Genomic DNA, 27,620 nt, shown 5'->3' with positions numbered 1-27,620 from the left:
TCCCACTGTATGTTGTAACCGCTGCGGCGGTTTTTTGCTGCGTGACCCATAGCCAGCAAACCCTCAACAGACATACATCATCTCTGACAATACATCCCATGTGGAAGTACCTGCAATGTCAGGATGAAATCTGGAATATCAAGCAGCAAACACAAGCTACCTGATGAACTAGGGGATGTCGCCTACAGTCTGTGTGTAGATGCGCTCGTGTCGTATGTGACACGCCTCCAAGAACTGTGAGCCGTCCTTCGATGTGTAGACAGCCACAAATCAACACTCTCGGAGTGTCGATATCCTCAGCACCTGCAGTGGTAGGCCGAAAACCCCAAATTTGCAGAGTCGGATCTGTACCCGTCGAGACCACGTAGTCGAAAATGGCCTACGCAGACCTTTGTCGAAGTGGAACGGTGGCCAAGATGACCTCAGAATGAAATTCTGACAACACCGATCCCTTTGGGTTCGCCCACGAGATTTGGGGCCGTGTCTTCGCCTGTCGAATTTCACTCCAATCTGAGTTGGTGACCCTAGCCACCTGCAGTGCTGCCCCGAGCCTCGATCTGAGCTCTGATACCAGTTGAAGGAGTACGAGCAGAAGTGCGATGCAAGAGAGAGTGCGAGAAGAAGAGCACGACGATATGGTGAACTCGCTCTCTTGTAATGTGTACAGCATAGTGAGTTCTTATTAGGTTTTAACAAAAGAATATGTGTACATACCTGGCGGCTTGCCCACTTACCTGGGCGACCACATTGGGCTTTATACCCCAACATTGATCCCCTAAAAGAATGAACCACATTGGAGAGAGAGAGAGAGAGAGAGAGAGAGAGAGAGAGAGAGAGAGATGACTCATTGTATTGCAAAACAATTTGATAATGCATGTACCTTTTAAAATGAAAGTCTTTTTGTGGAGAATCTTTGTTGGGGCACTCCCCATTGATGTATTAGAAGCTCAAAAATGGTTTGACAATGGCAAATTTTTTCTCTGTAACCGATTGGAGACACTCGTGGAGTGGTGGAATTGGTGGAGTTGGTCTAGACATTCATAGTGTGCTTGATGGGCTGTTAAGTTTCCTAAGTTTTCTACTACTTTGGTTTTCTTCAAAATTTTGGATGATGCTCAACTAATTTTCTTGCACTCGCTGTCCTCAAATTGAAACGACGCTCAATGTAACCGCTAGCTTTTCTACTGCTAGGTGCGGGTTGTCCCTCCCAAGTCTTCATCCCCCACTAATCTTCTGCCAACTCTCCAACATTCACCCCCTGCTCCTGCCCAACCTTTTCCTCTTGCTCCTCCTCATGTTCCCGCCTATACCATTTTCGAGGGTCTTCCCGATGTCCTTGACTTAGGTATAATATATTATGTGTTTTGCGGCCAGCCTGGAATGTACATGCCCTACCTCTAACTATACGACATTCTTTATGCAGCAGATATGTAGCTCCAAAATGGGCATGGGGACGCATCGAAGAGAGCTTCATCAGACATATATACTTTGTCCATGATATCCACATGTGTATAACCTCTTCCAGGAGAATAGTTAATTAGGGTTTTATCGCGCCTCTTGTTGGAATATGTAGGCAGGCAGTAGAGAATGTTGCTTGTTGCAACACTACTTATTTCCTTTTCTCTTATTGTTCAGCCAAGGGGGGAACCATAGATACCAAAATCTTTCCATAGTTTCATGTAAGACAAATATTTGGACGAGGCACAGTTATCCCAAAAAGAAATTGATCACAATGCATGGTGTGACCACTACCTTATTCACGCTTGATAATGGTTTCTTTTCTTGAATAGGATTTACATTTTCTCTCATCATTGATAAGGATAGAGGTGTATACTTGATTAAATGTTTATGTTTGGCGCCATAAGTTGATGGAGTGATACTTGATCTCTTATATTGCATAACACACCTCGGGCCTTCTAATGCATCTTGTACACGGGGTCTAATTGTACTATATTGCTAAGAGAACTCTCTCTACAATGCCTACAACCATTTAAGAGTCCTTACCCATGAGTTGTGTTTGACATAGGATAGCCATGTCCAAGGACACAACTACTTGAGCTATCTAAAATTGCATCAAAAGCTGAAAGTCATGAGAGATCAGAACCTATCGCAGATTAATTTATGTGAAACGACATTGGCTTGAGGAACTACTCATGTTTACATAGTACTATTTCCTTCTCATATCCAAGATATCATCAATATGTGATTCATAGAATCTAAAGCATACATCACTATGAAAATCTCTAATTGGTTATCGCCGCCTTTTATAGCGTTTTGTAGAAAAGAGGTCCAGAATCAGGTAGAGGGGGAAGAGAGAGGAGGGCGGAGGGCGCTTTTTATGATTTCAAATATTATTTCAACGGGGACACATTGAAGAGATCTTCATCATACATATATACTACGTCCATGTATCCACATGTATATAACTTCTTGAAGGCGAATAGTTAGGGTTTTTCCACGCCTATTGTCAGAATATGTAGGCTGTAGCGAATGTTGCTTGTTGCGAGTACTTATTTCGTGTTCTCTTATTGTTTACCCCAGGGGAACCATAGTTGCATGTAATACAAATATATGGACGAGACACAATTATCCCAAAAAGTCATTAATCACAATGCAGGCTATGACCACTACCTTATTCAAACTTCATTCTGGTTTCTTTTCTTTAATAGACTTTTTATATTTTTTCTCATCATTGATAATGGTAGAGGAGCATACTTGATTGAATGTTTATGTTTGGCACCATAATTTGATGGAGTGATACTTGATCTCTTATGTTGCATAACACACCTCAGAAGGCCCTTCTAATGCATCTCGTACATGGGGTGTAATTGTACATGGTGTGACCACTACCTTATTCAAGCTTGATTTTAGTTTCTTTTCTTGAATAGGATTTACATTTTCTCTCATCATTGATAATGATAGAGGCGCATACTTGATTGAATGTTTATGTTTATTACACTATCGCAGATTGATTTATGCCAAACGACATTGGCTTGAGGAACTACTCATGCTTTCATAGTGTATACTATATCGTTCTCATATCCAAGGTATCATCAATATGTGATTCATTGAATCTAAAGCATACATCACTATGAAAATCTCTAATTGTTTATTGCGGCCTATTGCCGCTTTTTGTAGAGAGAAGCTCCAAAATCAACTGGAGAGGGAAGAGAGAGGAGGGCGGAGTGGGCTTTTTTTCATTTCAAATATTATCGTGTTTATTTCCGCAATAATTATTGCTACAATTACCCGTACGTTATTGGCACAAAATTATCGTGTTTCTTTTCGAAGCTCAATTTAGCACCTAAACATTCAAATTAGGGAAAAAAGATTTGAAAAAATGGAACAATAGTTAGCTATGTGGGATTACACTTTATTACAACTAAACTAATCAGTATCACTTGATTAACATAATTTAGCATGCTTCACAAAATTAGAGAGAGGAGGAGGGGAAGGAGAGAGATGAACGGATGACACACCCAAAAAATTTCATAACTTAAAAGTATACAAAATGTTTATGATTCATTTTCCAAAAGATCCCTAGAAGAAGCGTCATCCAATTCTAAGCCCATGGCTCTTTAATCAATAAGAGAGAAATAGAATTGTCCTTTGTGGATGCATTTGCTTCATCATCTGTGAATTTTTCATCCTCTATCTCATCCATATCATCATCATCATAATCATACTCTCTAAGACTTGTGACTGCCGGACTTGAATCATCGATCTCCCTCTCCTCTGTCTCCCCCTTATCCAAAGTAGGAGGTAAAAGAGGGTCGAAGATGGTCTCCAATTCATTAGTGGAAAAAATGGTTCTCCCTCGAGGTGTTATGGGAATTACAAACCAAAGTGTTGGTTGGTGGATTGTTGGGATATAGATGATCTATTGAAGAGAAGCTCAAAGTGAGTAACATTGGTATAGTTAATGTTACAAGCAAATAAGAATAAAAAAGGTAGTTACTCACTTGCTCACAGTTGCATGGCAAAACTAAATTGTCATACCTCCCTGTGTGATGCACACTAAAGTCCACCATGTAGAGGCCATTCTCATGCCATCTAGACACATTTGCAAACCACATGCACTCTAGGATGAGGTTATAAAAGGTTATAAAATTAAGTATCCTTTCAATAGTTCCACAATACCTGACTTCACCACCATCTGTGTCAAGTTGCCCATGATTCCACAGTCCATGGTGGTTCTATGCTCGTCAATGTGGCATGTGTGAAAGTGAAGACTCTTTGACCACATCGAGTTAAAGGAAAGGCACTAGAAAATAGGAAAGTATCTTTTTATCAATTACAAAAATAAAATCAAGAAAAAACGATACAATAAGGTTTAGGTATATGAGTACTCTACCTTTGGTACGTAGCCACCTGCATACTTCCATTCTTTGTCAGTGATGTCTTCTCCACACGCTTTTGCTTCGGTCATTCTCTCATGAATCCAGTGCGCACTAATAAGAATTGGGAAACATGCAAGGTGTCTAGGCACTAGGGGTACCCTCCTTCCTCCATGAACTTGTTTCCATGTTTCTCTCTCTTGCAAACACCTTGCCTTTGCCATTGTTCACAAGTCCACCTACTAGGTCATAGCTTTTGCATTAAGAATAAAAAAATTATTGACCACTCGTGATAGATTCATGATCATATCCATATCAAAAAAAAATCCCTTTCCATTTGGAAAGTGTGAAGTCATCCTTGTATCCTCCTCATTTGACCACATGCAAGGCATTGAAGGATCATCTTGTGCTAAGATGTAAACTGCAAATGCCTCTTGCACGATCCACCCTTTGGCTATGCATGCCTCTCGTTGAGATCATAGCCACACCAAAATCTTTGAGGGTCTTTAAAAACCTCTCTAAAAAAAACATACATCATGCGTGAACTACTCCACATATAGAGATCTCCTCAACCAGTGAACCAAGAGGTGGATTTGCCTAAGAAGAATCGATCAAGGAAATGCATCCTCAATGGCATACACAGTTTTCTGCTGCAAGTGTTTGAGCAGCTGGGATAGCATCTATTTCAATTTCCTTGGAGCTCACAAATCTGCAAGAAAACACACAAGAATACACTAAGTGCTAGTTGAGGTTATTGTGTATATAAAAAAATGTAGTTGAGTGGAGTCTTGTGGTGCACCTTACTAGCTCTTCAAGTTTAAAAATAGCATCCATGACTTTCTTGTCTCGGCATACACACATACTCATCGATAGAATGAACTACAATGTAAATTAGAGGAAGGGAAAATTATATGTTTTCTAAAAAACCAACAATAGAGAGAATACAGATATGGACATTAGTTGAACTATCTTGTGCCACTCATGGTACTTCAACCCATACAATTCACGCTTCCACCTTTCTTCGCTTTTGTGAAATCTCCCTTTAAAGACCTCATGTATCCTGTTGGTGTGGGAATTGACACAATGATACCCTTCATTTGGTCCAACTCTTCTTTGGCTAGCATCCGTGGCACTTTAGGAAGCACAATATTCACGTTGGGGACACAGCGTGGAGTAGCAAAGGCAAGGAGACATTTCAAGACCCTCAAATCCTCCCTTGCCCCTCATGAGTCCTTCTTGCCAATAATGTGGTCCCACAGGGTGTGGGCTACATTATTGAATATGTGCATGGGATCTAAGAGGTGTTGTATTTTTATGTCCTTCCAATATGAAAACCTTAAAAATATGGAATACCTTGACATACCTTTTGGTGGATTACTCGGACTCGGATTGTTTTTGTAGTGCTCTTCCCAAATAGTTGCCCAATTTTTCATCACGAGCTTTAGAGGCATCTTCCCATTTGCTGGAGCATTCTTGTGCTTTATGACCTTGCAATAAGAAATGATGGTTGTTTGGATAGATTACCTTGCACAAGGCATCTGGCCTCTCTATCACCAATAATGGCCCGCAAGTAGCACATGGATTGTGGCCCAATGTGAACAACCCTGCATACATATCATATCATTAGAGAGAAGCTTTAAACTAAAGGGAGAGAAATAGAGAGAGAAGGGAAAGGGAGATACCAAAAATCTCTCCGAGTCCAAGATAGTCGTGCATAGTCTTTTCCACATAACAATTCCCCTTACAATGGCTTCTCTCCCCCCCCCCCCCCCTTGGCTCCTTTTCTCAGCAAGCAATGCCAAGCGTTCCCAGAGTGGAGGATACCAAGCTCCGTCTCGCATGGCAACTCCGTCCTAAAGGTTGTAGGCGCTCTCCTCAAATTAAAAGGACACTCAACGTAGCTGTTGGCTTTTCTGCTGCTAGGCATGGGATTGTCCCTCCCACATCTTCATCCCCCACTAACCTTCCACCAACTCTCCAACCTTCAACCCCTGCTCATGCTCAGCCTTTTCCTCTTGCTCCTCCTTGTTTTCCCAATTATACCATTTTCGAGGGTCTTCTTGACATCCGTGACTTAGGTATACCGTATAATATATTCTGTGTTTTGTGGCCAGCCTGGAACGTACATGCTCTACCTCCAACTATACAACATTCTTTATGCAGTAGATATGTAGCTCCGAAACTTGCACGGAGACGCATCGAAGAGAACTTCATCAGACATGTTTACTTCATCTATGATATCCACAAGTATATAGCTTCTTGCAAGCAAATAGGTAATTAGGGTTTTGCAGCGCCTCTCATCGGAATATGTATGTAGGATGTAGCGAATGTTTCTTGTTGCAAGTACTTATTTTCTCTTCTTTTATTGTTTACCGGGGGGGTACTATAGATACCAAAAGCTTTTCATAGTTGCATGTAAGACCAAAAATCTAAACGAGGCACACTTATCCCAAAAAGAAATAGATCACAATGCATGGTGCACCCACTACCTTATTCAAGCTTGATTCTGGTTTCTTTTTCTTGAATAGGTTTTACATTTTCTCTCATCATTGATAAGGGTAGAGGCATATACTTCATTAAATGTTCATATTTGGTGCCATAAGTTGATGGAGTGATACTTAATCTCTTATGTTGCATAACACACCTCAGAAGGCCCTTCTAATAGATCTCGTACATGGGGTATAATTGTACTATAGTGCTAAGATAACTCTCTCTACAATGCCTACAACCATATAAGAGTCCTTACCCATGAGTTGTGTTTGACATAGGATAGCCATGTCCAAGGATACAACTACTTGAGCTATCATTGTATGCTTCTGTCCAATATTGTAGTGGCTTCAATTCCATATTGATATCAAACGTGAGGAAGAAAAAACAATTCTTCCATAACTCGAAAGCTTGCATCACAAGTACCCATAATGAAAATCTCTCAAGAACTTCATCATTGGATGGCAGCATCTTCAATGTCCTCCAAATCATGATTTTGGTATTAAGTCACCAAGGATAGGAGCAATAAAACCCCATCACCACTATCTAAAATTGTATGAAAGTCATGAGAGATCAGAACCTACCAGTTTATTACACTATCGCAGATTGATTTATCCCAAATGACATTGGCTTAAGGAACTACTCATGCTTACATAATACTATGTCCTTCTTATATCCAAGGTATCATCAATATCTGATTCATAGAATTTAAAGCATACATCACTATGAGAATCTCTAATCGTTTATCGTGGCCTTTTACCGCGTTTTGTAGAGAGAAGGTCCAAAATCAGCTGGAGAGGGAAGAGAGAGGAGGGCAAAGGGGGCTCTTTTCATCTCAAATGTTATGGCATTTTCTCCGTGCTTATTATTGCCATAGTTACCTCTATTATTGCCGCAAAAATTAGTGTGTTTATTCTTGAATCCCAATTTAGTGCCTTAACTTTCAAATTTTGGCTTAAACATTCCCTCCTTCTCAAATTTTGATGTTTTCAACCCCCCTAATAAAAATTAAAGAAAATTATATGAAATTTTCAAACAATAAAAAATATATATAAAAACATGGAACAAGAGTTATCTATCTGGGATTACACTTGAGTATAGCTAATACTATAAGAGGAGTTGTCTATAACCGCTAACATTGCCGCAGAAAAACAAAGGAAAAAGGAGAGAGAAAAATTTGCGGGAGCGGCAATAACCGCGGCTATGGATGCAGTAGTGGTTTTTAAGCAATAAACACTATAGTAGTCGCGGCAATATACCCATTGCTATTACCACGCCAGTTGCCGCATTTATTACCACGCTCATTGCCGCTACACGCCAATGCAAAAATAAAGGTGCTCATTTGGGCCACCCAATTTTGGGTGACCCAAATGAGCACCTTTATTTTTTATCTGCAGAAAAAAATGAAACATCAATTTTTTTTTGGAAGATTATAAAAAATACCAGAGAATTGAAATTGAATTTACTTTACCTTGACAATTTAATATGCAAAAGTTACAACAAAAAGTAAATAGCTATATATACATTGTGCCACATTGGGACTTTACGAAAGTTTGGACAAAATATTTTTCTATCTAATCCTCCTCTATCTCCCCGTCGTCCAGAGGCACTATATTTGATCACTTTGACTCTACATAAAGCCAAACCACATTAGACAATCATCAACAGCTGAAAACAATTGATACAAAATTACTTGTTTAAACTTACGCCTTGTAGTGATCCAACCGCCGCGTTGAATTACTCGGAAGAGATGTGGTTGTTCTTGAACAACCATCACCAAGTATCAAATTCTGTATGTCGCTCTCGATACTTGACCATCTCTTTGGTTGGTCGAGAGAGAGTGATATTTTTCTAAGTTAGCAATAACTTGATACCAAATCATCAACTACAATCTTTATAATCACCTATCGACATTATAATTCAATTAATCTTACATATTTATCCATCCAAGCACCCTTGCCTCCTGAGCCATAGTGCGTGGGAGTTTATCTTGTGCAAGCCTCGCAATGTTGTCTGTATGATGAGCCCATCGCAGCTTGATCGCTCTTTTCTTGAATTGCCCACTCCCACTCCGCGTCTGCCATGTTGCCACCACGGTAACTCCTGTCTGGATCTCTTACCTGGTTGGCTGCTACACGCCGTACACTAGACTGCTTGTTTTTTAGAAATGTCTTTATGTAGCCCTCCAACCATTGTTGTGAAAAACGTTGATCGGGGATGTTTGGAAATCTAGCTAACAGAGCGTCCTCAATGTAACGTGCATGATCAGACAGTTGGTCTCTAAACTTTATACAACAGTTCTTATACGTTGAACGTGTAAGAATTTGTAGATGACGTCAAAATACCCTGCCTTGTGCTGTGCCAAAGTCCACCTCTCTGCCATATTTAACCCTATAGTAGCACCCATGAGTGTTTGGCACAGGTGCTTCATTATCCTTGTCCTCTGCATCAGGGGTGGCATGCTATGAAAGTGGGGACTCTGTTCCGCCGCCACTACCAAAACATGCAAAACCACAAGATCCACCACCGCTTCATCTCTCACGGCGCTCGCTGCCCTGAGACGAGTGTCAACGCATGCTACCAGAGAAAGTCCGTCGACGGTGTTCTGGTGAAGCAGGAGTGGAATGGAGTGGCATAGGACCCTGTGATGACATGGGAGTGGGACTTTGCGATGCAAGGGGAGTAGGACCCTGCAATGGAATGGGAGTAGGACAATAGGAAGGGGCTGTAGAGTGAGGTGCCATCGGTGTGAGGCTCTGTAGGTAAGGAGTCCCTCCCTGACTCCCCCATGGTGTAGTCTGCGGAGAAATACCGTAGCTCGCAATCTGTTGTGGAGTGTAGCGACCAAACAAATTCTTTGTCTCTCGGAGGTACTGATCTCGTAAAGAGAGAGCCCGCTGCAGGTCTGGATCTACGCCCGGTGGAGGAACTTGAGAAGGGTATGTGTAGGATGGCCATGTCTGCAAATAACAAAAATAAACCTATGACACTCATGGTTTAGGGTTAACTAGCCAAAAACATTCTTTATTTCTTTGCTTGTTCTCACCGACTCAAGACTTGGGTCCACTAGAGGCGATGTCCACCCCGGGTAGGAGCCCACTTCGGATGTGAACCAACCAAAAGAAGAGCCAGCTAGCTACTCCCCACCAATTGGTCTCTTGTCTGACATCTACATTACAAAGAGAAATATAAGATTAAGCTTTCCATTCTACTCACTCATCTATAAATACGTACACAAGTATATTAGCACAAAAACACATAGATACATATACATACTAGTAGTCCTAAGTAGAGGCTAGTAGTGCCAAAGGTCAAGTGCACCGCTTTAGTATAGTTCACACAACTATTATGAAGCCCTAATGGAGGACATGCCATCTTCTGAAACCTTGGCAACCATATATAACATCATGGAAACCCATGAATCAACCAAGAAGGCCAATATATCCAATGATGAAACCCATCCACCAGGCATTCATTTTGAAGTACACATGTAAGAACCGATAGTGAAGAGGAAACTCAAGTGGTTCAAAGTAATCCAGCATGAAGATTGCAACCTTTAATGTTAAAGTGCTGAATAATCCATCATGGTTGTACACTTTTAACAAGTGGATGCTCTCTAGTCAACTAGATGTGTGTTTAGTGCAAGAGCATAAAAAGCATTATAGGGTTGGGCAACTTATGTATTATAGAGGCATGCAATGCTTTTATGGAGGGAAGAAAGGGGGATATTCAAGAGTGCTTACTTGCATTAAGGAAACTCTTGATCCCATTTGGTTTTCGAATCACCCAAATGGCTGATGTTCAGTTTTCCAAATATCCACTCAATGGGACAAATTGATGGTAGTGAATGTCTATTCTCAGAACAACCCTAGATTAAAGGTTGAGGATGGTATGGATAGTTGGTTTTCAATTGTCCCATGGAATCCTAGTTGGGGACTTCAACATGGTTTCTGTAGGGAAATACATTACTTCAACTAGCTTTGTTAGAGAGTAACTCTTGGGAGAGAATGGTGACTTCAGGAAACTTACACGATGCTTGTCCAACAGCCACACACCAAAACCAAGGATCTAATTTTCATTCACTTTCTCATGTTTCATATTGGTCCAAGCTAGATATAATATACTTCTACTCTACTCACTTGTTGCATGTTGATGCTGACTTGCTTGTAGATTATCAATGTTCAATGTCAGGCCACTTTCCTCTTTTATTGTCATTATTTGATGTGCTTCAATATAATTTTAAGAATGTTGGTTTGTAACATCCTCTTATGGTCAATAATTCCTTGTTGAATCATCTTATCTTCAAGCTATTTATGAGTAAATTTATGCAGAAAATTAAATACAGATGGGATAATACTAACCCTATTCATGCATGGATTATTTTGACTCACCAAATGCAACAATGCATTAGAAATTTGGGAAAACATGTGGAAACACAGAAAATTATAGATGCTTCAGAGTTCATGAAACATATTGTCTCAAAGGTTGAACTATCATCAGAGAAGAAAAAATGGGAAATGTAGCTGATGCAAGGAAAACCCTAAGTGAATTTGAGCCAGACATGGCCATCAGGGCAAGGTTTCTATGTAGACAATCTAAGTTGAAAGATGTACACTATTCATCCAAATTTTTCTTTAGCAGACTTAGAGCAAAACACTCAAGAGAGTGTATTGCTAAGGTAGTGAAGGATGATGATACTGTAATCATAGAGCTTGTTCAAATCTTATATGAATGTAAGGAATAATTTGAGGGAATTTTGAATAGGAAAGTGGATCAATCAGAGGAAAGGCAGCAGGCTATTGATATCCTATTGTCAATAGTTGACCCATGTGTTGACAATAGCAATGCCAAAACAATGGAACAGAAATATGATTAGGAAGATCTTCATTTTCGTCTAAAGAAATTTTCTAATGATAAAACTCCTAGAAAATGTGGTTTAACTAAGGAATCCTTGGTGGAATATTGGGATATTCTAAAGGATTTGAATACAGCAATAATAAATCATATCTGGCTAACTCAACACATGTACCCACTACTAAAAGAAGCTATCATCAAACCGCTACCTAAAAATAATTTTTCATCTTCTCTCTTTGAATGGAGACCTATAACCATGATGGGAATTCTCTACAAACTGCTAGCTAAAGCCATTACAATCAGAATTGCCTCTTTCTTACACAAACACCTCCATAAGGCTCAGTCAGGATTCATAGGGGAAAGATATATATTGGATAACATTCTTACAATTATGTTGGGGACAGCAACTACTTCTAAATGCAATCAAAAGGAAGTGTTGCTCCAATTAGACGTTGCCAAGGATTATGGCTCAGTAATTTGGGACTTCACTATCACAGTTATGAGGAAAATGAGATTTGGCCATAGAGTCTCTAATTGTATTCAGTTGTTGGGACTAGGGGCTACTTCTAGGGTCATAGTAAATGGGAGGCTCTCACCTTACATTAAAGTGGGAAGATTTATGAGGAAAGGCTTCCCTCTCAGCCCTCTTCTGCTTGCTGTTGCTACTCATCCTCTATTTTTCTTTCTGTATGCTCAAGCTGAAAATGGAAACCTTAAAGGATTGAAGATGGGGTCTGAACATGTATTGGATTTGGGCTTTGCTGATGACACAATAACATTTTTGTAGGCACAAAATGACAATATAGGAAAATGCATGTCATATCTTGGGAGTACATTTGAATCTGGTTAAATAACAATTAATTGATGTGACAATGATGTCTCTGCTGAATAGTTTCATAGCTTATATAGCAAGGCAAAAGGGTCCCAAGGGGTAATGTATTTAGGCACTTAGGATACCCAATACAAGTTGATGCAACTACTAAACAACACACCGAATGGGTGGAAGAGATAATCCAATGAAAAATGGCATCATGGCATTGCACAGAGTGGGCTATACATGTTAGACTGAGAGTAGTGCAGGCTATTATGATACCATATTTAATGTATTTTCTATTGTACTGGACTGGCTTGATAGTGCTTTGAATAAATTTAAATCTAGATTGATGAAATTCTTCTTGGGGTCGTTTGCGGCTACTTGGATTGCATGGGACAATGTAGCTATGCCTCTTAAATGTGGAGGGTTGGGGATCATCACTCCAAACATGCATATGCTTGCAAGAAGGACAACTCTGTTTAAATATATGTTTATTGTTGAAGCTTGCTAGGACAAAATCATGTGGATTCTCATTAAAAAATCAGTAGTGTATTTTTATGATGTTGGGAACATGCCAGCCTGGGATGAGTTGTTCTCAGCTACACCTATAAAATTGTGTGGTAACTTTGCTAATGTGCTTGTGCAATTAAGGAAAACTGTATTCTCTTTGTAAATCTAGGAGGGAAGATCCACATACACTGGAAACTCATTTGGGGATTGAATCTTTTGTTTGGAGTTTTGTTTCTAAAAAGCCCCCTACTCTAGTTTTGGATAAAAAAGCCTTAACCCTCTTTAGGAGGGAATTAAACTCAATCAATCAGTTATCTAACTTTGAGGGCAATCTTATTTCTTTTTTGATTACTAGGATAAGATTCACAATTGGTCATGGACTCAGAGAGAGAGAGAGAGAGAGAGAGAGAGAGAGAGAGAGAGAGAGAGAGAGAGAGAGAGAGAGAGAGAGAGAGAGAGAGAGAGAGAGAGAGAGAAGACGAAAAGAGAGAGGTAAGGGGAGAAAACAAAGAGAGAGAGAGAGAGAGAGAGAGAGAGAGAGAGAGAGAGAGAGAGAGAGAGAGAGAGAAATAGATTTTAACAAAGTAGAGAAAATATGAAATGAAATGTAATATTAAGATTTAGGATTAGGTTAGATTTAAAATTACATTTAAAACTAAGTTAGATTAAGACCTAAAATTAAGTTAGATTACATTTAACTTATATTTAAAATTTATGCTAAATTTAAAATTAGGTTAAACTTAAGATTAGGTTAAGATATAAATTAGATTTAAGATTAGGTTAGATTACATTTAGGTTTAGGTTAGATTTACGCTTATGTTGAGTTTAAAATTAGGTTAGATTAGATTTACATTAGATTTAAAATTAGGGCAAGATTTAAGATTAGCTAGGTTAGATTTAAGTTAGATTACATTTAGGTTTAGGATTTAAGATTGGATTATATTTAGGTTTATGTTGATCGAGTTTAAGATTGGATTAGATATAGATTTAAGAGCAAGACAAGATTTTAGATTAGATTAGATTTACATTTAAGTTAAATTACATTCAGGTTTAGGTTAGATTTAAGATTAGATTAGATTTAGGTTTATATTGAGTTTAAGATTAGATTAGATCTAGATTTAGGTTAGATTAGATTTAGGTTAGATTTTAGGGCATGTCAATGAAGGCTTTTCCCAAAGAGCAAACACTAAGTACACAACAATATGTATATTCCCATCAAAATTTGACACCTATTAACTCACCCACTAACCATGTTTAATTAGCTCAAAATCACCATATGTTCAATTAATTTAGATTTAAGATTAGAATTTGAATTTAGTTTTTATATTAAAGTCTACCTTTGGGATTATGGAAAAAAATTAGAGTTAGACGAATGGTGAAGTTAGCCTTGCGTTCTTACACGACCGACTAAAGTTGCCACCTTCCCAACTCTCTACGGATAGGCGAACGGTAATCCCTCTCTTCATCTCTACGGATATGACCTTAAGTTGGAAATCTTTCAATGGTATGATACTCAGACTCGAGGCCAACATGTAATGTTCTAAGTGATCCCTCGAACAAGGATTTGCTATGAAGAGATGTTGAGGCGGTCTGGGGTGGGCAAAAGGAAGAGCGGCCTCTAGACACCCTTCACAGCTCCTGTGCTGCTCAATGAAGCTAGAGCACAACACAAACACAGGCAAGCAAAATCCCTAGCCAACCCCAACTTAAAAACTTATGGATGCGAACTAGGACTCAAGAGAGTGTCCTCATACTTAAGGAAGACACGCAAAACACACACAAAAAAGCAACAATTTTCTATAGAAGGAGGAGAGAAGGATCCATTGAGAGAACGGAGAGAGATGGAGAGTGAGGTTGCTCCAACAATTGTCTTGCAATTCGAGAGGTGAAAGAACACCTTGCTACACTGTCAAAGAGCTTGCATGGAGACTACACCAACACGTGCTCAACACTTTGCCAACACACACATCATCTTAGGTTGCGAGAGACCTCTCACCACTCAAACCTCTTACAATGAACTAGTATTAGGCAATAAAAAGCACCCAAAACACTTAATCTCACAAGCTCAACTAAGAGATTGTAGCATACACATTACCTCAAATCTTTGACTGGCATTGCACAACTGGATGGAATATGAATTGGAGACAAAATCACGCCTTTGGAGCACCAAGACCTCAAATTTATTGATGATTGTAAGGATAGGTACAATGGTGGCTTGAGATCTGAAACTCTCACACTCTCTCACTTAAAAAATGTAGCATCAATGTTATAGTGCACTAAATTGTTAATCTCACACTATAGTGTCTACAACCAAGGCTCTCCTCACGTATCTAGTGCTAGAATGCTATCTATTTGTGTCTACAATGAAGGGAAGGGGTCTATTTATAGGTTGAATATCACTTATTTGGATTATAGCTAATTTGAATTACATGCTAATAAATTGAGCTTAGCATTTTTGCATGCATTTTCAAAATGTAGTGGGCTTTTCTTATCTCCTTGAGTCACATGCATGTGGGCTCAAGAGAGAGAGAGCATTATTAATGATCTTGAATGAAAAAGGAGAGGAAAAAAAAGAGGGAGAAAGAGAGTTCTACCACTACATATCCTTACTTCCTTGAGGTGAGGTGCTTTTGTCATTAGGGTTAGTGTTCGTACGTTAGTGATTATGATTACAATGAGGTGCACACAAGGTGCATGACAATGGTAAAATTCCTTAAGAAGGTATTGAAAAGTAGAGGGATAGATGGAATCGGAGAGGAAGTTCACCTACTGACACCGGTGGATGAAGCGTCAATGTGAGAGAGTCACGGTTGATGGTGACGTTGCGTTGATTTGAATATCTCGTGTTAACTAAAGTGCCACGGGGACGATCATACATAGGAGTTTTAGGAGCAGGAGGGGGAACATTTAGTTGGGAGTCAGCCACAATAGCTGCAGCAGTTGGGGGGGTCACAAGGGGTTATCCAAAGATTTGATTTCTCAAGACAAGATTCTTGCTACCTGGGTAAGATGGTATGAGTTCAACTGATCCATCCTTTAGTGTAGAACAATTCTTCGAGAAGTGACCTAGCTTCCCACAGTGAAAGTAGGAGCCAGCCAAGTTTTCCGATTTCAGATACAAAACCACTTTGCCTACATCCTGCATTTCAATTTCCAATGTTCAAGGGAACACTTTATCAGTTTCCCAAAGCAAAGATTCATTATTTCTATTAGGACAATCAATGGTGGGGCTAAAGAGAACTTTACCTAGGGAGGCGACTATTTCAGTAATACAGGGCCGGAGGTAAGAAGGAAGGTCCACTAATTCTACCCAGACCGGGCATTTTCTCATGACCTCTTCTTCTATTTTTCTCACTGGTTGCCATTGAAGGACATGAACTACTTGTCCACACAGAATAACAGTAGACGATGTCAAAAAAGATTTTTGATCATCCTCCTTGAAGAACGATACCTCAAATAAACCAGAACCAGAAAAAAATATTTTGTCCACCACAATATGACAAAACCCATTGTCAATGAACCCAACAACCTCTCTAATGCTGGGCAATTTCCCTGTAAAGTACAACACAACAGCTCTCCTCTGAAACACATTAACATGATTCCATACAGTAGCAGATTTCAAGACAACCTTATGTTGCCCTTGGACAGTAGGGTCCACTATCAAGGAGTCCCTTAAAGCATCAGACATAGACGCAGAATCAAATAATACATCTTCACCCCCCAAAACAGACGATGTGGCTTCAGCATTAGGGTTAAGCTTAAATTCCTTTCGTGGACACATGCTCTATTGTTCAAGAAGGGACCTGAGATGTAGACGATGCGATCCCAAACTTCACAGTAAGTTGCGTGTAGGCGCGGCGGGGTGGACGCAAGGAGAAGGAGAAGCCATTTCTCAGTAGCCCAGGAGGACACCTCTCGAGCACGGCACGTCATATCTCCTCCTCCTCTCTCTCTCTCTCTCTCTCTCTCTCTCTCTCTCTCTATTACAATCACACACACAACACACACAGTGGTATCATTGTGTTAGGTAGGTTTAGGATTTGTCTTAATTTTTTTGATGCTATTCTAGAAGAATAGCATCTAATAAATGCTAGATAGCAATGATGGAATTGTAATGCCCAAATCCTTGCTAAAATAATGCCAAAACTATGAATTGGAGGACATCAAAGATGCTTCGATCCAACTATAGAATTCTTGAGATATTTTCATTATGGCTATGTGTGATGCAATCTTTTGTTGAGAATGTTATGAAAGAATTGTTTTCTCCTCCTCATGTAAGATATCATTCCATTGAAGCTACTACAACTATTAAGAAAAAGCATTCAATGATAGCTAAATTGGTTGTACCCATGGATATGGCTATGCTATCTCAAACACAACTCATCCCATTGTTGTATAAAATTCAAGATAAGGGATCAAGTATCACTCCATCTACTTATAATGCCAAACATAAAGATTTTATCAAGTGTGCATCTTTATCCTTATCAATGATGCAAAAAATGTAGTTCATGTTTAAAAAATAACCCAAAATCAAGCTTGGACAAGATAGTGGTCACATCATTCATCGTTATCAATTTATTTCTAGGCTAATATTTCTCACACATGCACCCAATATTTGTCTTTTATGAAACTACAAAAATCTCTTGGCATGTATCATGGTGTCCCCCACACCAAAGGGCGTAATGGTAAGAGAAAAAGAGATTAGATTTTTTGGGAAGATACCCCTATAGATACACATAAAAAGGAAGAGGGGAGGGGATGACTCAAAATTGCTATCCCCCTCCCTCTATGTGAGGGTCCCCTTTGTAGGTTTTGGCATACTTGCATCAACAACATATCCATGTGATAAAAATAAATTTTGGCATAGCCACACCCGATTAGATCACATTCCCCCCCCCCCCACCCTCCCCCCCGCGCCCCCCCTTCTCTATCTGCATGTGTTATTTGTTTTGTCTCAATCAAAGTACGCTTTCTCTTCTTCACATGATCTATGAGAAATATGAAAGTCTTTGAAAACGATATGCACTTTAAGAACAATCTTCCATGGAAAGTTTTTTCGATGTTGAATTTGCCTTTATCTTTGTATAGAAACCAATTATACTCATAGTTTTTTTTACCACAATGCACACAAGGGTTGATTTTGTAACATTTTTTGAATGTGTGGTTGTAGTGTTTGCACATCTTCTTTGTTGGGTTCCATGATGGTGTAGCAACAAAATATCCTCATGAAGTCTTTGTGTCTTAAATCTTATTCTCCTGCTCTTGGAGCGAGTTGATAATGTCCTCTAGGCTTGGTATGGGCTCCTTTTCTTTGAGCGTTGTGATAATCTAACTGTAGTTTCAAAATGCATATGTTAGCCAAGAGAGCTACTCTTCTAAAACATATCCTTCCCTTTTATACCTGCTAAGCCAAAATGTTGTGGTCACTGATGGATAAGGTTTTGTTGTACTTTCATGGGATTTGGAATATGTTTGCATGGGATTAAAGATTCTCTTGTTAAAATGTGTGATTCTATGCTAACATGCTTGTCCAGTCTTGGAAAAATGTTTCTGCTATAATGATATGAGAAGGTAGGGCCATATCTATAGGTAACTCATTGGACATTGAGTCATGTTTTGAAACAGTCAAAAAGTACTCCATTCTTGAGACACCCTCTATACCATAATGTATATGTTATAAAAAAAGTGGAATCTAGTGATGTAATAGCCAGACCTCACATTGCTACCTCTCCTAAAGCCTTATTGGACATTGTTGTGATGTAGGTTAAAGAAGATACCCTTGCTCAACCTTCTCTTACCTTGCCCATCGGAAGGTTGATTTGGAAGGAAAACGTATCTGATGGGTTATGCCCTGGATGGAAATGCATTGAGACTATGAAGCATATCATTTTGAAGTGTCTGATGGTGTCATCCTGATGGAATTGTCTGCAAGATATATGAATGTTACATTGGCAGGTTAAAATCACAAAATTTAAACTTCTCTTTTGTCTTGTCAAAGTGGAGAATGCTGGTCTCCAGCAATGTTTAGATGGGGCAAGGATATAGATGTTGACATTGGTATGGAGTGCAAGGAACTCTATGATGTTTGATCAAAGCTCCTTTGTGTCCTACACATTGCCTTGGCAACTCATTAAGACCAGGCTATTAGAGGACTTCTTAGCCATGACCAAAGATTAGCAGAAGTGGATGCAGGAGTTCATAGAACTCTTGTGAGAACCTTTACCATGTAGATAATGTACATTAGTTTTTGCGCGCACGAGAGAGAGAGAGAGAGAGAGAGAGAGAGAGAGAGAGAGAGAGAGAGAGAGAGAGAGAAAGAGAGAGAGAGAGAGAGAGAGAGAGAGAGAGAGAGATTCGGGTGTGTGTGTGTAGAGAGAGAGATACAAAGAAAAAGCCTCCTTCCAACTCTATTGTGGGTGTCCAAAGAGCTAGTTTTTCATTTACAATAACCAACAATTGGAAGATAGATCTCCCCCTCGTACTCGCTCTCAACCTCCTTCAAGTACCAATCATACATCTAGGGGTCTAATGTCAAATTCTGATTCTTTATGTTGAGCTTATATGTGAAGCTACTCAATATATAGAGAAGCCATATATTGAGTAGCTTCGCATATAAGCTCAACAAAAAAAACTTCCTTCTGCAAAGTTGTAGACCACAACATGAGATGATGTATATATAGAGGGGACCTGGGTGCCATATATAGAGAAGCCATATATTGAGTAGCTTCACATATAAGCTCAACAGTTTAGATGGCGATGAGGAAACAATAAAAAAGTACTCCATTCCTGAGAGACCCTTTGTACCATAATGTATATTTCATAAGAGAAGTGAAATCTAGTGATGTAGTAGCCAGACCTCATATTGCTACCTCTCCTAAAGCCTTATTGGACATTCTAGTGATGTAGGCTAAAGACAAAATCCTTGCTCAACCTTCTTTTACCTAGGTGAAATGGAGGAAAGGAAAGTCAAATGATCCTAGTAGGGCTTCCATGTCTATAGCTAAACCACAGAAAAGTAGTAAAAAGATTGAAGTGTCCTAATTTGTAGGGAATTGTAATGGTTTGATAGATCAAGCTAGGAAAAGTATCATTAATCATTAACGGCTTCATTGCAATCTTCAACCTAGTTTTATATATTCATTACAAGTCATAATCTGTCAGGACCCACTAGAGTATAGCTTGAAAAGAGAAAGCACCACAAATCACCAATAGTTCTTTACATATTACTATGTAGCGAAGGGTGGTGCTATCACTGGGATATCCAACAAGTACAATTTGACAAGAGCCAACACCACCAATCACCAATAGTTCTATAAAGGCTACTTTTAGGTAAGGGTGGTGCTATCATTGGGATATCCAACAAGTACAACTATAATGTCAATACAACTCATAAGGCTCTCAGGCAGAGTTTGATTGTTTTATGGGTGTCCCTCAACCAGATGTTTCCTACAAAGCCTACAGGCTGCATGCTGGAGATCTACTCACCCTTTTTCTTTCACACTCAACGAGCTCCTAATGAGTGAATGGCATCCTCTTTGCCAAACCTATGCTTCTATGCAAGTTGAAAGTCGGAGATTTCGACCTCTCCTCGGGGACTGCCTCTTTCCCTACCCTTGAGCCTGAGTTGTATTTCTTCTCCTGTATTCTCAACACTTGTGTTTTCTTTTAAAAAAGGAAGAACAAACCCGGCCTGGTTTTTGAGGAAAATTAGGTCAAATTATGAAGAATAAGCTCAAAATTTCAGGAATTCCTTTAGAATAACTAAGGTGCGGGATATACGTCATAGCGCCTCGAATACAGCACGTGAGTCTAGTGGATCCGGGGGCTCATTAAAATGCGGATCCTCAAGATGGATGAAAAATTTAGCCCTAGCGCGTGCACGCAGTCTCATGTTGAGAGCGTCTGAGAGAGAGAGAGAGAGAGAGAGATTTCACGCCTTATAAAATAAGCAGAAATCCTGCGCAGTCTTTAGTAGAGAGAGAGAGAGAGAGAGAGAGAGAGAGAGAGAGTGAGGGACTTTTGTGAATGAATACAGTAGCACGCAGCGAAATCAGCACAGCTTTGTAGAGTCGGCTCCAATGGCGCATCTGATAGATAGGAGCCTCGGTGTAAAGAAGCTCTTGAGAGTCAGAGAGCTCGCAAGAGGTTTTGAGTCGTTCAACGACATGCCAGAGGAGGCCCGCGTGTGCACGCTCAATGTCGCAAGACAGGAGGCCGAAACCGGCAACGGGCCCGTTCAATGTCGCAAGAGGTTTTGAGTCGTTCAACGGACCCGCGTGTGCACGCTGCGGGGATAGCAAGTACGTGAGGTTCAGGTATTTCAACAACCGTGCAAAGGGGCGGGGCTTTCAGCCTCGCTACAGATGCAGCTCTCCCACGACCTGCACTGTGTGGATGAGAAACAAAAGGATGTTTGCAGAGTTCACACTGCGCAGGGGGGGCTTGGCTCCTTTGCTCAGCAAGCAATGCCAAGCGTGGCCCAGAGTGGAGGATGCCAAGCTCCGCCTCGCATGGCAACTCGGTCCCAAAGGGTGCAGGCGCTCTCCTCGAGTCAAATGGACGCTCAACGTAGACTCTGGCTTTTCTGCTGCTAGGCGTGGGATTGTCCCTCCCACGTCTTCATCCTCCACTGATCTTCCGCCAACTCTCCAACCTTCACCCCCTGCTCCTGCCCAACCTTTTCCTCCTGCTCCTCCTCGTGTTCCCGATTATACCATTTTCGAGGGTCTGCCCGACATCCTTGACCTAGGTATGCCGTATAATATGTTATGTGTTTTGTGGCCAGCCCTAATACGACATTCTTTATGTAGCAGATATGTAGCTCCGAAACTGGCATCAAAGAGAGTTTCATCAGACATATATACAGCAGATATGTAGCTCCGAAACGCATCAAAGAGAGTTTCATCAGACATATATACATAAATACTTCCTCCATGATATCCACATGTGTATAACTTCTTGCAGACGAATAGTTATTAGGTTTTTGCAGCACCTCTTGTAGGAATATGTAGGCTGTAGCGAATGTTGCTTGTTGCAAGTGCTTATTTTCTTTTCTCTTATTGTTTACCCGGGGGGAACCATAGATACCAAAAGCTTTCCATAGTTGCATGTAAGACAAAATATATGGACGAGGCACACTTATCCCAAAAAATAAATTGATCACAATGCATGGTGTGACCACTACCTTATTCAAGCTTGTTTTTGGTTTCTTTTCTTGAATAGGATTTACATTTTCTCTCATCATTGATAAGGATAGAGGCACATACTTGATTGAATGTTTATGGTTGGTGCCATAAGTTCATGGAGTGATGATACTTGATCTGTTATGTTGCATAACACACCTCGGCAGACCCTTCTAATGCATCTCGTACATGGGGTCTAATTGTACTATAGTGCTAAGAGAACTCTCTCTACAATGCCTACAACCATATAAGGGCATAACACGAAAGCTTGCATCACACGATCTTGATCATTGGATCAAAGCATATTCAATGTCCTCCAAATCATGATTTTGGCATTTAGTCACCAAAACATGCTCACAATGTGACTTGACTTTGATAATTTCTTGACTTTGATAATTGAAGCATCGATCCTGGAGCGACCTCTTGTAGTGTATATATTAGCTATAGCTCGAGGTCCATCACCATGCTACAATATACGGCTCATAAACTTCTCCTGACATTCTATATTGATTATTGGAACTCACCACTTCTTCCATAAGAATTTTGATGGCTCTCACAAGATGTGAGTACAAAAGAGCAGGTGTCTTTGGTTGGAGGAGGTGCGCTCTTCCATCAACCATACAAGGTTTGAAACTTGGGACGCATCCAAGATAGCTTGGTCAGGCATACTTATTCCATGATGACTACATGTATATAATTTGCAGGAGATTTTTTAAGGTTTTATCGCACCCCTTATTAGATCAATATGTAGGATACAACCATTATCACTTGTTGCAAGCATTAAATTCAAAAAAGCCTTGATGATTCAATATGACTTTCTGTCTCCAATTAATTTGTTCAAAAAAAGTATTTGTTTTCTTTGACACTATACATCCCGTCTTGATCCCCTAAAAGAATGAAGCACATTGGAGAGAGAGAGAGAGAGAGAGAGAGAGGGAGAGAGATGAAAAATTGTATTGCAAAACAATTTGATAATGCTTGTACCTTTTAAACTGAAAGTCTTTTTGTGGAGAATCTTTGTTGGGGCACTCCCCATTGATGTATTACAAGCTCAAAAATGGTTTGGCCCAACCTTTTCCTCCTGCTCCTCTTCGTGTTCCCGCCTATACCATTTTCGAGGGTCTTCCCAATATCCTTGACTTAGGTATAATATATTCTGTGTTTTGGCCAGCCTGAAACGTACATGCCCTACCTCTAACTATACCACATTCTTTATGCAGCATATATGTAGCTCAATGGGCATGGGGACGCATCGAAGAGAGCTTCATCATACATATATACTTTGTCCATGATATCCACATATATATGACCTCTTGTAGGAGAATAGTTAATTAGGATTTTATCGCCTCTTGTTGGAATATGTAGGCAGTAGAGAATGTTGCTTGTTGCAACACTACTTATTTCCTTTTCTCTTATTGTTTAGCCAAGGGAGGGATTATAGATACCAAAATCTTTCCATAGTTTCATGTAAGACAAAATATTTGGACGAGGCATAGTTATCCCAAAAAGAAATTGATCACAATGCATGGTGTGACCACTACCTTATTCACGCTTGATAATGGTTTCTTTTCTTGAATAGGATTTACATTTTCTCTCATCATTGATAAGGATAGAGGTGTGTACTTGATTGAATGTTTATGTTTGGTGCCATAAGTTGATGGAGTGATACTTGATCTCTTATGTTGCATAACACACCTCAAAAGAGACTTGTAATGCATCTTGTACATGGAGTCTAATTGTAGTATATTGCTAAGAGAACTCTCTCTACAATGCCTACAACCATTTAAGAGTCCTTGCCCATGAGTTTTGTTTGACATATGATAGCCATGTCTAGCGATACAACTACTTGAGCTAACATTGTATGCATCTGCCCAATACTGTAGTGGCTTCAATGCCATATTGATATCCAACGTCAGGAAGAAAAAACAATTCTTCCATAATGCGGAAGCTTGCATCACACGCAGCCATAATAAAAATCTATCAAGAACTTCATCATTGGATCAAAGCATCTTCAATGTCCTCCAACTCATGATTTTGGCATTAAGTCACCAAGGATCGAAGAAATAAAACCCCATCATCGCTATCTAAAATTGCATCAAAAGCTGAAAGTCATGAGAGATCAGAACCTATCGCAGATTAATTTATGCGAAACAACATTGGCTTGAGGAACTACTCATGTTTACATAGTACTATTTCCTTCTCAAATCCAAGGTATCATCAATATGTGGTTCATAGAATCTAAATCATACATCACTATGAAAATCTCTAATTGGTTATCGCAGCCTTTTATCGCGTTTTGTAGAGAGAAGGTCCAAAATCAGCTGGAGAGGGAAGAGAGAGGAGGGTGGTGGGGGCTTTTTTTCATTTCAAATATTAACGCAATGGGGACACATTGAAGAGATCTTCATCATACATATATACTTCATCCATGTAGCCACATGTATATAACTTCTTGAAGGCGAATAGTTAAGGTTTTTCCACACCTATTGTCAGAATATGTAGGCTGTAGCGAATGTTGCTTGTTGCGAGTACTTATTTCCTGTTCTCTTGTTGTTTACCCAAGGGGCACCATAGTTGCATGTAATACAAATATCTGGACGAGACACAATTATCCCAAAAAGTCATTAATCACAATGCAGGCTATTACCACTACCTTATTCAAGCTTGATTCTGGTTTCTTTTATTTTAATAGACTTTTTATATTTTTTCTCATCATTGACAATGATAGAGGGGAATACTTGATTGAATCCTCAAAAGGCCCTTCTAATGCATCTCGTACATGGGGTGTAATTGTACATGGTGTGACCACTACCTTATTCATGCTTGATTTTAGTTTCTTTTCTTGAATAGGATTAACATTTTCTCTCATCATTGATAATGATAGAGGCGCATACTTGATTGAATATTTCTGTTTATTACACTGTCGGAGATTGATTTATGCCAAATGACATTGGCTTAAAGGAACTACTCATGCTTTCATAGTATATACTATATCATTCTGATATGCAAGGTATCATCAATATGTGATTCATTGAATCTAAAGCATACATCATTATGAAAATATCTAATTGTTTGTTGTGGACTTTTGCCGCTTTTTGTAGAGAGAAGGTCCAAAATCAACTAGAGAGGGAAGAGAGAGGAGAGGGGAGGGGGCTTTCTTTCATTTCAAATATAATCACATTTATTTCCGCAATAATTATTGCTACAGTTACCCGTTATTGGCACAAAAATTATCGTGTTTATTTTCGAAGCTCAATTTCGCACCTAAACATTCAAACTAGGAAAAAAAGATATGAAAAAATGGAACAATAGTTAGCTATGTGGGATTACACTTTATTACAACTAAACTAATCACTATCACTTGATTAACATAATTTAGAATGCTTCACAAAATTCGAGAGAGGAGGAGGGGGAGGAGAGAGTTGAACGGATGACAGGACCAAAAAAAATCATAACTTAAAAGTATACAAAATGTTTATGATTCATTTTCCAAAAGATCCCTAGAAGAAGCATCATCCAATTCTAAGCCCATGGCTCTTTAATCAATAAGAGAGAAATAGAATTGTCCTTTGTGGATGCATTTGGCTTCATTATCTGCAAATTTTTCATCCTCTATCTCATCATCATCATCATAATCATACTCTCTAAGACTTGCGACTGCCGACTTGAATCATCGATCTCCCTCTCCTCTGTCTCCCCCTTATCCAAAGTAGGAGGTAAAAGAGGGTCGAAGATGGTCTCCACTTCATTAGTGGAAAAAATGGTTCTTCCTCGAGGTGTTACCGGAATTACAAACCAAAGTGTTTGTTGGTGGATTGTTGGGATATAGATGATCTATTGAAGACAAGCTCAAAGTGAGTAACATTGGTATAGTTAATGTTACAACCAAATAAGAATAAAAAAGGTAGTTACTCACTTGCTCACAGTTGCATGGCAAAACTAAACTGTCATACCTCCCTGTGTGATGCACACTAAAGTCCACCATGTAGAGGCCATTCTCATGCCATCTAGACACATTTGCAAACCACTTGCACTCAAAGATGAGGGTATAAAAGGTTCTAAAATTAAGTATCTTTTCAATAGTTCCACAATACCTAGCTTCATCACCATCTGTGTCAAAGTTGTCCATGATGCCACAGTCCATGGTGGTTCTACGCTCGTCAATGTGGCGTGTACGAAAGTGAAGACTCTTTGACCACATCGAGTTAAAGGAAAAGCACTAAAAAATAGAAAAATATCTTTTATCAATTACAAAAATAAAATCAAGAAAAAGCGATACAATAAGGTTTAGGTATATGAGTACTCTACCTTTGGTACCTAGCCTCCTGCATACTTCCATTCTTTGTCGGTGATGTCTTCTCCGCACGCTTTTGCTTCGGTCATTCTCTCATGAATCCAGTGCGCACTAATGAGAATTGGGAAACATGCAAGGTGTTTAGGCACTAGGGGTACCCTCCTTCCTCCATGAACTTGTTTCCATGTTTCTCTCTCTTGCAAACACCTTGCCTTTGCATTGTTCACAAGTCCACCCACTTGGTCATAACTTTTGCATTAAGAATAAAAAAATTATTGACCACTCGTGATAGATTCATGATCATATCCATGTTAAATAATTTTCCCTTTCCACTTGGCAAGTGTGAAGTCATCCTTATATCCTCCTCATTTGACCACATGCAAGGCATTGAAGGATCATCTTGTGCTAAGATGTAAACAAATGCCTCTTGCACAATCCACCCTTTGGCTACATGCCTCTGGTTGAGATCGTAGCCACACCAAAATCTTTGAGGGTCTTTAAAAACCTCTCTAGAAAAAACATACATCATGCGTGAACTACTCCACATATAGCGATCTCCTCAACCACGTGAACCAAGAGGTGGATTTTCCTAAGAAGAACCGATCAAGGAAATGCATCCTCAATGCCATACACAATTTCTGTTGCAAGTGTTTGAGCAGCTGGGATAGCATTTGCTTCAATTTCCTTGGAGCTCACAAATATGCAAGAAAATACACAAGAATACAGTAAGTGCTAGTTGAGGTTAATTGACGCAATGATACCCTTCATTTGGTCCAACTCTTCTTTGGCTAGCATCCGTGGCACTCTAGGAAGCACAATCTTCCCATTGGGGACACGGCGTGGAGTAGCAAAGGTAGGAAGACATTTCAAGACCCTCAAATCCTCCCTTGCCCCTCATGAGTCCTTCTTGCCAATAATGTGGTCCCACAGGGGTGTGGGCTACCTTCTTGAATATGTGCATGGGATCCAAGAGGTGTATTTTTTTATGTCCTTCCAATATGAATAACCTTAAAAGTATGGAATATCTTGACATACCATGTTTGATGGAATGTACTCAATTCGATTGTGTTTGTAGGAAGCTACTGCTCCAAATAGTTGTGTGTTGCATGTCATCCAAATAGTAGCCCATTTGTCATCATGAG

Source organism: Adiantum capillus-veneris, chromosome 9 (genome assembly GCF_014529385.1).
Source record: "Adiantum capillus-veneris isolate H3 chromosome 9, ASM1452938v2, whole genome shotgun sequence".
Lineage (NCBI taxonomy): Eukaryota > Viridiplantae > Streptophyta > Polypodiopsida > Polypodiales > Pteridaceae > Adiantum > Adiantum capillus-veneris.
This window is presented reverse-complemented; position numbering follows the sequence as displayed.